Here is a 13,278-nt window from a genome sequence, read left to right on the forward strand (position 1 = left end):
CGGTCTAGGACCTATGTTGTTACACAATACAGAGGTTAGGATCCTAAAATCATTAAAGCATCAACAAGACTAATAATAATAATAGTAATAATAATCACACATGAATTATAACTAAGAGGAAATAAATCAAATGGTTACAATACCTTCCTAAGCAATGATCCGTACTAAGAAGGAGGGCCCTTCCTTCCTAGCAGGGGTTGTTACACTACACATAACACAAGCTATTCAGCATAAAGGTATGGCATCATTCCATGATTTACTAACATTTATTAGAAATGTTGCATGTTTTACATCATTGGAATGAAATCTTAGTTATAAATTAATTGATACTGTATGATGGTATATATGTGCTCTTTGATATGATGTATATGATTATGGTTTTGTTTCATATGTTTTAATATTAGAAATATAACATAAATATTTAATATTATGTTAAATAAATAATAACTTTTCATTCTGAATGTTTTTTTTTGCATAACACGGGTCTTCCACAAGATCCAGTTGATCCTGAAATTGATCTAGATTATGTTGGATCTAGTTCATACATTCGAGATAATGACAATGAGCTAGATGGAGAGGACACTAAGGCAAATGATGATAATGATGACAATGATGACGATCATGATAGGCATCATGATGATGGTGAACAATTTGTTGGTAGTATCCAGTGACATTGATCATATAGACTCCATCATGGATAATTGTTGATAAATCGTTATGATGCCTCTTTTCATGATGATTATCATATGTATCATTTCCATGAGCACTACCATATTAAGTTGTATAATTTTGACTTATATCATTTGGACATGTATTATCTAGGCCTGCATTATGTGTAGTTGGTCACAGACTAGCAACTTTGTTTATTAATAATATAAAAATACAAGTTATAGTTAAAAAAAAATCGTGTTATTTTATTCCAATGCTATGGTGTGGTATGTAACTATAAGAATCTTGGGAGAGCTCTACTCCGGAAATATCTATGATATGAATCTAGGCATGCGTTAATTGTATCTAGTCATGACCAACAATTATGTTTATTAATAATATAAAAATACTGCTTATAGTTTTAAAAAAAATGTTGTTGGTTTGTATGGATGTCCATTTCCCTAAAAATTATTTCTAAGTGGTATGCTATAAAATATTTCAAATGTAATATGACTTACTCTTTAATCATATAATTTATTTAAGAGGTATGATATATTTAACTAATTTAATTGAAATAGAAAATATTGAATTAATAAATGGAAGTTATGAAGGAAGCATCATGAGTTGTTGAAATGGAAGCAAAATGTGCCTCTAAAATCAAAGTAAAATTTGACATTAAATTGGAATCCATAATTGGCGTTATTACTAGCTCGAAATAGGAAGATAAATTTGTTAGTTAACAGGAAGAAAAATTGGAGGCTAATTCAGAAGCAAATCCCGACACTAGAAGGAAGCAAACTCTAGACCTAAAAAAGAAGCAAACCCCACCGGTAAATAGGAATCAAACTATGAGGCTGGTAGGGAAGCAATTCTGGAAGAAAAAAAATGAAGAAACAATGGAATCCAAACTATAAGCACACCAAAATAAATCTTGGAAGCAAAACTTGGAGTTACCTAAGAAACAAAAAAAGAAGTAATATAGGTAGAAAACCAAGAAGTAATAATGGAAGCAATACTAGAAGCCAAACATGGCATTACTTGAGAAGCAGAATCAAAATCAATTCCAGTAGTGAATGAAGAATTAGTTGTGGAAGAAAAAGTTGGTGTTACTTCAGAAACAAAAACATAAGAAATTCAAGTATCGAACAAAGAGGTAATTATGGAAGAAAAACGTGGCATTGCCTTAGAGGAAAAATAGATGCAATTTAAGTAGTAAATAAAGAAGTGATAATTTAAGCAATATTAGAAGCTAAATTTTGTGTTCCCAATGAAGCAAACAAAGAAGCAATTCAGCTAGCAAACCAAGAAGAAAAAATGGAAGAGATATTAGAAGCAACAAAAGACACTATAAAGGAAGCCATATTAGTAGCTAAAGAAGATGTCATAATGGAAGAAAAGCTAGATGCAACAAGCAACACCATATTGGATGTAAAACTTGACATTATGATGGAATAATAACTAGGCATTAATTAGCAAGCCAAAAAAGAAGTTATTTTTTATGTCATACCAGAAGCACAACTAGGAGAAAAACTAGAAGCACAAATGGATGCAACAGTGGAAGCAAGAATGGAAGAAACATTTTCTAGCACTATGCCTAGAGCTATTCCACGCATTATTTGTGGTGTACATCTAGGAACTCATGTGAACATGCCTTTTTTCCTTAGATTTTACAATACTTCTTGAAGCCAATTCGTGCACTTGGAAAAACTGGATTCTGGTGCTATTTGCAGTGCTAATGGCTTGTTTTGTTATAGCATGTTGTGTATAAAATTATCTTCACAATAATTCCCATATCTAGTACATCACATGCATTTATGAAAAAAATATTTGAAAATCAAATTTACCCAAAATATAGAACACAAATCAAACTGGAAATTGCAAACACTTTATTTTATTACTAACTATAAAATCATACATGTCGATACTATTAACCATGAAGCCCTTGCCAATGGCATGCATAGATTCTCAAAAAATGACTTAACCAAATGTTAAAGCACACTTGTGAACCCTAAATGGATCAACCAGACAAATATCACCATGGGGTTTTTGTCCCGGATCAACCTGGAACTGGCCACACCAAGTTTTCAACAAATACACAATAAGATAGATAGACTCTGGATTATCCAAATGCCTTGCTCATATTCATTTTTATAGGCTTTATGGACTCTATATAAGCCTTTTATTTATTATTTTTCTCTAAAAAGGAAGGAAAATGCCATGGGAAAACACCATGGATGAATACCATGACAAATACCATAGGTAAATACCATCCATTTTGACCACATAAAAAAAGAAAAAAAAATGCTACATTATGTCTTTGAATTAAATCAAAGAATACTTAGAATGTGAAAATTGACCTCCCAAACAAATATTCCTTGGAAAAATATCATGGTTGGAAAATCAATTTATTATGGTTGGGAAGTACAAACATTGTGAATTGTGCTAAACTTCCATAGGAATTAGTTCCCCTATACCAAACAAATTATATCATTCCAACTCAAATGAATATAGAAGATAATTTAACAACAAGTTTGTCTTAATATTAACATAACCAACAATTACATAAGAATTAACATACACAATTGTTGTTAATTGTTGTAAAAGTGTGAAAGTTAGATAAGATATATGGGTGAGTGATATGCTAACTCATTTCTAAAAAGTATTAAACCAAAAGAAAACATCCCACCATCCTACCACTATGTATGGACCATACAACCTCATCTACTTCAATTGCATGCTCATGCAACTTCTAGGTAAGAGTAATCACTAAAACAATTAATGAATCAACCTAGTTAGAAGAGGATTTGACCATGTATCTAAAGAATTGAGAAAGAAACTATGAAGGTGAGATGACCATGTAGCTAAAGAATTGAGAAAAAAACTATGGATTTAATAAGAAAGGAATAAATTAACAAAAAGTGATTACATTTGACTTGGGAAAAAAGGAGAATTAGCTATCTTGAGTGATTTGTTGACCAACGTGAGTGAGTTTCTCAGGAAAAACCAAAGAGATGTTAGCACACATTTGCTTCTTTCCAATGAATGATCTTACAACAATAGGAAATGTATAATTTATAGACAAAAAAGTTAAAATTGGTAGCCCAAGGAAGTGACCGACCTATGGGAACAAATAAATAATCAACAAACAAGATAAATTCATTTTGGGGTGTGAGAGGGTGACCTTGGAAGAGAGAGAAGAACATTAACAGTCCTTAAAATCAATTTAGCAACTCCTACTTTGTTTTTAATAGTTTTGGAATTGCAACCATTGATCTTAGGCTATCCAATAAATGGATGAAGTTCATCACAAATTCATTAGCCTTCATAGAAAATTAATGGTAAATGATTTCTAAATGTTTCTAGAAAAAGTGCAATATATAGTTATTGTTTTCCATTTAGGATTCAACTATAGGCAACATTAAAACTCATCATAATTCATATATTATCTCAAAAGTAAAATAAGAAATAAAATTATAGCTCAACACCATTACTTGAAACATATTTTGATTTTCCAAAACAAAGATAAAAATCCAAACCATTCAAGACATATTAGACGCAATGCTTACCTTGAAAACTCAAATGGGAAAACTAGATTTGAATGGTGGCTCATCCTTTTCATTTTATAAATATATGGTACTAAGTATGCTTTCATGGTTCTCTAAGCATGTTCACCTCTAAGCCAAAAGTACCTTTGTGAATGAGAATGGAGTAAATAGGGAGAGCTAGATGAGGAAGGAAAAGGTCAATAACCATGACCCTTCATTTACCCTTCCCCAACCTTATCTCTATTATATTTTCTTTTCTTTCCCTTAATTTTTTTCACTCTTAGGTTTTTTTTCAGATTCAAATTTACAATTACAACACTTTAAATACATAGTTCTCTTATCCTTCACTAATATCAAAATTGCATCGTAGGTATTGAGTCTTAAATCCATTCCTCTATTTGGATCCATTTTGGATCTATCAAGTCTCCTCATACCCAATTATTTATGATGTAACATTGTTATAATCAATTATATGCTTCATATGGCATGCATTCTCTATATTTATTTATGCCTAGAAAATAATGAGCTTGGCCTATGGTTTTGTGAATTTATATGTATTTTTGAAGAAAATATCTATATAATAATTCATTACATGAGAAAAATTATTCATCTTGTAATCATCATTGAGTAATTTGGAGAAACTCCTTACAATACCTTAAAGGATTATGAAAAGGGTTTTTTTTTTGTGGAACTGTGAACTTGGGTTGGTTATCATTTACATTAATATCAAACATTTGAATAATGGAATGGATACAAACACACACACACACACATACCAATGGTATTCCAAACCTAGAAAATTGTCATCAAGCTCGAACCAAAGAAATATCCAAAAGTGACAAAATATATAGATTAAACATTTTTTGGTTTGATATGAATTTATGAAGGAAATGAAATGAACTACAAACTAAAACATAGAGATAAAATAAAAAAAATAAAAATAAAATAAAAATAAAAAATAAAAAAATAAAAATTCTTGAATTCAATAAATAAATGAAAAATGTTGAAACTTTTTACTTGCAGAATAAAAGCAAACTAGCTTAAACAGTGGCTACCTACCTTCCATAACTATGTTGCAATGAGGCTCTAAGGCATTTTTATCATGAATAAAAAATGAGAGATCATAAAAATCCAAAACCCTAACCCTAGGAGATGAATCACCAAAGGCTTATGGGCCTCAATGGGGTAAGTTGGAACGCCAACTTCCTGGGGTCGTAACTTTGGTATATGATCTATGTTTGGTGTACATGATAGCCCATTGGAAAGGTATATGAAAGGAGTATAAATTTTAATTGTTGATAGTATTATATGTTTCCTTCATCCTGTTAACCCAAAAAAATTTGTTTATGGCCTCAAGGCCGCTCTAAAATTTCAATACCTACAAGTTTCTGAAAACAGAAATTTTCCAAAATAGGAAAACTTTTCTGTAAACCAGTGGAATAGGTGGGCGGTTACCAATATACACCTAAATAATTCCTCCCTCCTAAGGAATCAATGGTCTCCATTGCATTGAGCACCTTCATGATATGTGGAACGTTTGTTGAACTTGGTCCCTTGTGAGCCACTTGCCTCGGTGCAAGAGTTGGCTTACTTTGAACACCCGATACAATTAGACCCTATGTTGGTGAGTGTTCTTAACCTGTGTATCCATGATCTGATTAGATTTTTCCTATTCAATACAATCTTGCTTGAGATTTTTCAATGTCATTTTCTTTGCAATTTCTGATGTGTCAAACAATGGTGGAAAGTATGGTCGAAGGTGGTCCACATTGAACATTAGGTGCAGGGCAAGGAATGGTGGGATACTTAGCTCAAAAGGGTTGTCACAAAAAAACATGGTGATAGTGTAAGGTTCGTAGCAAAGTGTTTGAAGCTTTCAAATGGCCCCTATAAAGTGTTCCTTTTGTAGATGCAACCAAACTTCATCTCCCACTTGAAACTTGTGTGGCACTTGGTACTGATCATGGAGTTGTTTATACTTAGTGTGTGATTTTTACAATACATCAGTTGGTGTATGTGCTAAAATTTTTCAATAAATTTGTAGATTTTTTAGCTTCATATTGAACATGTGGAGATTCTACCTGGATACTTGCGAGGGGTAGTGCAACATCAATGTGACACAATAGTTGAAAATCCTGGCCCACCTGAAAGGGGATATGGCTAGTTGAGCTATGGAGAGCTCTGATGTATCTATTTTGAAAAAAGAGAATACTCCCATCCCATGTTCATGGATGCTTAGAGTTTTACATTGATAAAAAATTTACAATCATCCTATTGATGACCCTTGTCTAGCGATAAGTAAGTGGGTGGAAGGCAATTGACTTGGTGAGCTTGGTGTCCAACAATGAACAGAGGCTCAACCAAATGCACTATGGAACTAGATATACTGATCTAATATGATGGTTTGTGAGATTCCAAAATGTTCCCACACATGTTTAAAGAAGATCTTGGCAATGGCTTCTATTATGATACTCTTCTTGCAAGCAGCAAAATGCATCCATCTTAGAAAATCTATCAATGACAATAAACACAAAGTCATTACCATGCTTTATAGAAGCAAGGACAAAAATATATTCTATAGATAAGGATTCCCAAGACTGATTGGGAGTAGGAAGAGGTCTATACATGGTTGGCTTCTTAATAGTTTCTTTGGTGATGGCATAGGTCGTGTAGAACCTAATATACTTGGAAACATCCTATCGAAGTTTCAACCAATAAACATACTTTTGTAGTATTTCCATTCTATTCTCCACACCAAGGTGTGCTACTACTTGACTGTAATGTGCCTCCTAGATCATCTTGGCATGCTCGCTTAAGGGAACACAAAGGTGTCCCACATAGCACAATATTGCATCTTAGAGGTAGAAATCTAGAACCTACTTGTATGTCATCAACTTATGGTATCCGACAACAAATTCTAGATCACTATTATATATGTGTCCATTTAAAGTTCTTGTGCCCACAAGATTTAAGAACGGTGGTCATCTCCATGACTAGGGGCCGACTAAGGCAATATGCAATGTGATTGGTGCTACCCTTCCTGTATTTAATGTTCAAATATAATTTGTTAGGTCCCTATACTACTAGTGTAACCCCTTATTGTTATTAGTCCAACCCCCTTATTGTATTATTGTGCCCATATAGTCCCCATGTTTTTATTATTGTGCCCCATAGAAGCCCACTATTGTTATTGTTGTGACACTACAATATTGTTGTTATGTAGGCTCTGATTGTATTGGAACCCCTTAGACCCCTATATATAGAAAGGAGGTCTTGTCACTTGTATCATCCAAGAATTGTTCATTTTTGTAATGTAAAGGAGGTTTCCCCCTCGAAGACGCTGATTTCTAAGGCATTGATCTTTCTTTTCTATCTTTTTGTGAGCTAGTTTCATAACATTTGGTATCAGAGCCTTTGGATTTTATGTTTTCACTACTCCGAACAGGTCATCGTGGAATTTTCACTACAACATTTTGTCTACAAAGTTTCAGAATTTAAAAAAAAAACTCATTTGAGCCAAAATCGTTCTAAACCTCGGGTCTGAATTTCAGATCTTGTATCTCTATATTGTCGAAGATATGATCTAAGGAAGTTAGGGTTTTTGCAAGCTCCATAATTCCATCTGAAATAGGTCAGCGTGGAATTTTCTCTATAATGTTTTTTCTACGAAGGTTCAGAGAGTGAAATTAAAACCCATTTGAACCAAAATCTTAATGAATCTCGGGCCCGAATTTTAGATCTTTTTTCACTATATTTTCAGAGATATGGTCCAAGACATTTAGGGTTTTTGCAGGCTCCCAAATTACATCCCAAATAGGTGACCTTAGGAAAATCATCATAACATTCTCTCTGAGCATCAAAATGAAATTTTGTAAAACGTTACAGAAAGGGGATGGCCTATAGTTTTTTGTGTATCAACTTTAGGTCCTAAGGTCAAAACAGTGATACATGGCACTTCATACAATTTTACTCTACGGAAAAAGTATATAATGAGGTCATCTTGGGACATTCAACATAACTCTTTCTTGGAGAATCAAATTTCAATAAGGCTGGTGGTGTTGGAAAGCTGACATAGAGGGATACCACAAGTAAAAATTTTAGACCTTGGAGATCTAAAATTATAGAGTTGCAGTCATTTCAATAATGAGCTCCTAAAAGAAAGAAAAATAGATATGAGAAAGTTTGATGGCAAGGATTCAGTAACTTGGATACTACAAATGGAGAAACATTTTGATCTACATGACGTGCAACTATCACAAAAGGTACATATTGCATCTTTATATTTAGAACCAAATCAGTTTGTATGGTACAGAGGGCTTTCTTCTCGTAAACCACTTGTTACCTGGTCAATTTTCATGGAGGAAACGATATCACATTATGAAGATATAAAGAGAAACAACTTCTTTAGCCAATTGATAAATCTCAAACAAAAGGGTTCAATGGCAAAGCACATTGAAGACTTCCAAGAACTGAATATAAGGGTAAATGATATTTCAGAGAAACAGAGGATTGATATCTTCATAGGGAATCTAAAGGATAACATTCAACATGAGGTTCGTCTTTGGGAACCTGATTCATTGGAGAAGGCATTCAGGTTGGCAAGAAAAATTGAAAGAAAAATTATGGTAAAAACAAATCCTACCACTCATAACTATAAAGATGGAAGTGTTTTTTCTCCTAGCCTTTCACCACCTACGAGTTTGATGCCACAATAATTTGAATAAAAAAGAGCAAAAGGGCATTGTTGCAATTGTGATAGAAAATACACTAAAGGTCATAAGTGTGTTGAGAAGAAAGTATTTTACATTGATTGTGAAGAGGAGGAATAAAAGGATCAATACACATCAAGAGAAGAGGATATACACCAGGAACCAACCCCATTGAAAGAAGAAATGAATCCGACCATATCTTTTAATGCATTGACTTGAATTACCACTCCTCAAACTCTCAAGATAAAAGGGCATATCAAGAAGAAAAACATAATAGTATTGATTGATTCAGGTAGTACCCATAATTTTATTCATTGTAATATAGCCAAGGAATTGAATTACTTCGTATATCCAACCCTAGATTGTCAATTAATGGTTGCAAATGGAGGAACCATAAATTTCTCTGGAAAGTGCTATTATATCAAGTTATCCATGGGAGAATATGTCTTGAATAGTCCAATGCTTTCCATTCCAATGGGTGGTGCTGATGTTGTACTAGGAGTCCAATGGATACAATCATTGGGTACGATAGCTTTTAATTTTCAAAAAAATTTCTTGAAATTTTTTGGAAAGGAAAGGAAGTTGAATTAAGGGGTATCACAGGGAAACTAGGAAATATAATCAGCTCTAACAGCATGAAAAAACTTCTAAAGAAAAAAACATCGGAGCATAATTGCACAATTATGTTCACTGGAGGTTCTCACATCAAAATCATATAATTCTCCAAATATCCAAAAACTTTTTGATGCAGGAGCATCTGGTCAACAGGGTGAAGACCGAGAGAGGGCGAACACAGTTTCTGAAGAAGATTGGGAAGGATAAATAGTTCATTGAGTGGACAGCAAGCCTGTCCGAGTTCCTATGTTTTTTTTTGTTTTATTTCTTTCATGGTCAACTACAGTATTGACTTCTGTTGTTTTAAATTTCTGTTCATTATATTTAAAATGTTGTAATAGGGCCTAGTTAGACAAGTTAAGAATAGATTAGTGTCAATAGGTGATTAAAGACAACTAACCCTTATGGTGTAAAGGCAGACAAAGTAAACTAATGAATAGTCAAGAAAATCACGCCTACAGTAACTGCAAAATAAACTGTAATAGAATAACTACCAACAGTTATCAAACTGCCTGAAACTATTGTACAAAAAGACAAGCAAGATAACAGAGAGGGGTTCAGCAGTGGAGCATTTGAATGAGAATAATAGATATACATATTTTTTTTTCCTTCATCTAATTCAGTGCACGAGTAAACAAACTGTTCAAACATTTATGTCCTCAGTAACAAATAATCTACAAGTATAAGTGCTGTATAATTATTTCATTTCAGGTAAATATAATAACAGTGTTTTACAGTATCCAAGAATCGATTAACTGGCCGAGACAACAGTGAGCACAAGGCGGGAAGGTACCAGCAAATACAGAGGGACAAACTAGACCATAACAGCAACCGGGTAAGCCACCAGAACCAACTGTAGCCAAGTTTATATATCGCCGAATATTACATTGTATTTCTACATAACAAAACAATTACATATGTTGTACATCGAGGGTTCACCGAACAAGTTGCAAACGACCCACAAATAAAACCCTCCTACGTTACGGCTGAGGGTTTGAGAAAACCCAACAAGCCTAGACTCAACAGACCAACTAACAGGTCACACAACAAGCGATAGCAAACACGACAAAGACCAAGAGCCATTGCAAGAAAGTGAAACGAGAGCAGAGCTACCCGGGTGGAATCGATAAGAGCCCTTGCGAAGACACGGGAACCGGCCACACCTGCAAGCGAAATATAAGGTGGAGGGTCAGGGTTTATAACCAGACAAAACCCTTGCACATAAGAATGAAACTATGATACTGTAAGTATAAAAAAACCTGCGTATGGTTGAGGTGAAGTCACCATACCTTACAGTGAGCCGGAACCAAAGGCCTACAGAACCGAAGCATTGACCCTGTCCACGGAGGGGCTGCGGAACGTTAGTTCCAGCACAAACAGAGGAAAAAGGAAAATAGCATGAAACGGAGTCATACCTTGTTTACAGAGCCGAGCGTCGGAGAAGAACCAAGCTGAGAGACCATCGACCTGTGCATCTGTCAACTGAGCGGACCAGACATCATTCATTACAGGCATTCACCACAAATTTGCTAAGAAGACCAGAACTGACAGTATTCACAAGAGCAAACCCAGAAATGTTCTCACAGTCATAAAAACGAATTGAATGCATGGTGGAGTCACAATAACTTACCAACAAAAACTTGAAGCCGAATATACAGACTCTCACAGTAATGACCAGACAGAGCTAAGCAGCATTATTTCACCATAAGACCGGCGGAAACTCAACAGGGTTTCACCACAGACAGAGATAACCAGAGGCGGAGCCAAAACCAGTCCGAGACCACCGAGACCAAGTAACAAAGGTAAGAATGACGGGAGAGGCGCGAACCGGCAGTAAAAAGTGAATTAGGGTTTGTCAAATTCGAGGAGGGCAGGTGTCATAAGGAGAAACAATACCAAGTACCGTGGATTGATTGTCAATTAAAACCAAAATCAATTTGCAATCACCATATATCCGAGCCAGATTCTTAGTGTAGGTCCACGTAAGTTGGGATAGCGTGGGACCACGTGGGCTGGCCCCATCAAGTGGTATCAGAGCAGTTTTTTTTGTTTGAAATAGAAGAGGATGGAAGCACCAAGACGAGGACGTGGAAGAGGTGCACGTAGGGGAGCAGATGAAGGATTGAGGGAACAGATTAGAGTTCTTACAGCTCGTTTGGAAGCAGTGGAAGCGGGTAGACGAAGAGACCCGGAACTTGGAGATACCAGTGAGGAGGAAGTGGTAGCTGCTACAGACGGGTCTGATGAAGAAGCTCCGGAAGTGAAACTGCTGCGTCAGGTTTTATTGGCCAACAGCAAACCCAAAACAGAAATTTCTAATTACGATGGCAGTCTGTCCGCAGAAGTCCTATTGGACTGGATAAGCGAACTGGATAAATATTTTGAAAACGAAGAAGTTAGAGAGGATAAAAGAGTTAAGTTCGCTGCCACTAAGCTAAAGGGACACGCACTCTTGTGGTGGGACAGTGTCCAAGCGGACAGAAAACGAATGAATAAGACGCCGATACGACAATGGTCAAGGATGATAGCGAAATTGAAGGGCAGATTTCTGCCAAAAGACTACCAGGTGGAATTATATCGGCGGGTGCAGAGTTTAAAGCAGAGGGGAATGACTGTCAAAGAGTACACGGAAGAGTTTTACCGAGTAAATTTACGTGCTGGTTATACCGATGATAACCCAGAAAAAACAGCAAGGTACGTAAATGGATTGAGGATGGAGATATTAGATGAAATCAGTATTCTTTCTCCCCGGAATATTGAAGAAGCCTTTCAGAGCACTGTAAAGGCTGAGGAAAAGATTAACAGAAAACAGAACAACAGAAGAGGGAGAGGAAATGGCAGAGGACGGGGGCAGTTCTACGGCAGAGGAAGGAATGTTGTGAACAGCGAAGAAGGCAGCAGTTCAAAAACTTCAGGGACAGCAGAAAAAGGAGATAGCACCAGAGGAGGTCGGTCATATCAGAGAGGACGAGGGAATGGCCGCGGAAGAGGGACTGGTGTCCAGTGCTACAGGTGCCATAAATGGGGGCACAGATCCTTTGAGTGTCCAGAAGTTGAACAGGCCGGTCAGAGGGGAACGCTGATGGCACAGCCTGAAGAAGCTGAAGCACAACCCCGGGAGGTGGAAGACATGGCGGAAATAGGAGAAGCTTTGATTTTGAATAAAGTGTTGTTAAAGCCAACCAAGGAAGTGGCTGAACCAACGCAGCGGAAAGCACTGTTCCGGACAGTCTGTAAATCGCATGGAAAGTGTTGCAAAGTAATAATAGACAGCGGGAGTACGGATAACTTGGTTGCCACTGAGATGGTGGAAAAACTGGGGTTGAAGTGGCTGAAGCACCCCACACCTTACAAGGTGTCGTGGCTGCAGAAAGGCCACCAGCTGTTGGTTGATGAACAATGCGAGGTAGAGTTTCACATTGGCAAGTACCACGATACAGTGGTCTGCGATATTATGCCAATGGACGTGTGCCACATACTGCTCGGAAGACCATGGCAGTATGACAGGAAGGTGACACACGATGGGAAAACTAATTGTTATAAGTTTACGAAGGATGGGGTCAAACACACACTTGTACCCATCAAAGAGGAAGATTCAGCAGAATCAAGCGGAACAAAAGCGCTGTTAATTGGAGGAAAACAGTTTATAAAGCAGGTTGAGGAAAATGAAATTAATTTTGCAGTGGTGAGGAGGATGAAGCCAGTGTTACTGAACTTAGAAAAATCAGAATTGCCCAAAGAAGTACAAGAGCTGTTAGAAG

The 13,278-nt window shown here is 36.0% G+C and overlaps 1 long non-coding RNA gene across 1 annotated transcript; it reads right to left on the reverse strand.

The window, feature by feature from the left end:
- Positions 1 to 10,444: 10,444 nt before the first annotated feature.
- LOC149160426 (uncharacterized) lies at positions 10,445 to 11,361 on the reverse strand. Its single transcript, XR_016261297.1, has 3 exons — positions 11,148 to 11,361; positions 10,807 to 10,999; positions 10,445 to 10,680 (listed from the first exon to the last, which is right to left on the reverse strand). It is a non-coding gene; the product is annotated as an uncharacterized LOC149160426 (long non-coding RNA).
- Positions 11,362 to 13,278: the final 1,917 nt, after the last annotated feature.

The sequence above is a fragment of the Pinus tabuliformis genome, chromosome 5_2, assembly GCF_031772625.1.
Source record: "Pinus tabuliformis cultivar Carrire ecotype Pingquan chromosome 5_2, CPIR1, whole genome shotgun sequence".
NCBI classification, from domain to species: domain Eukaryota; kingdom Viridiplantae; phylum Streptophyta; class Pinopsida; order Pinales; family Pinaceae; genus Pinus; species Pinus tabuliformis.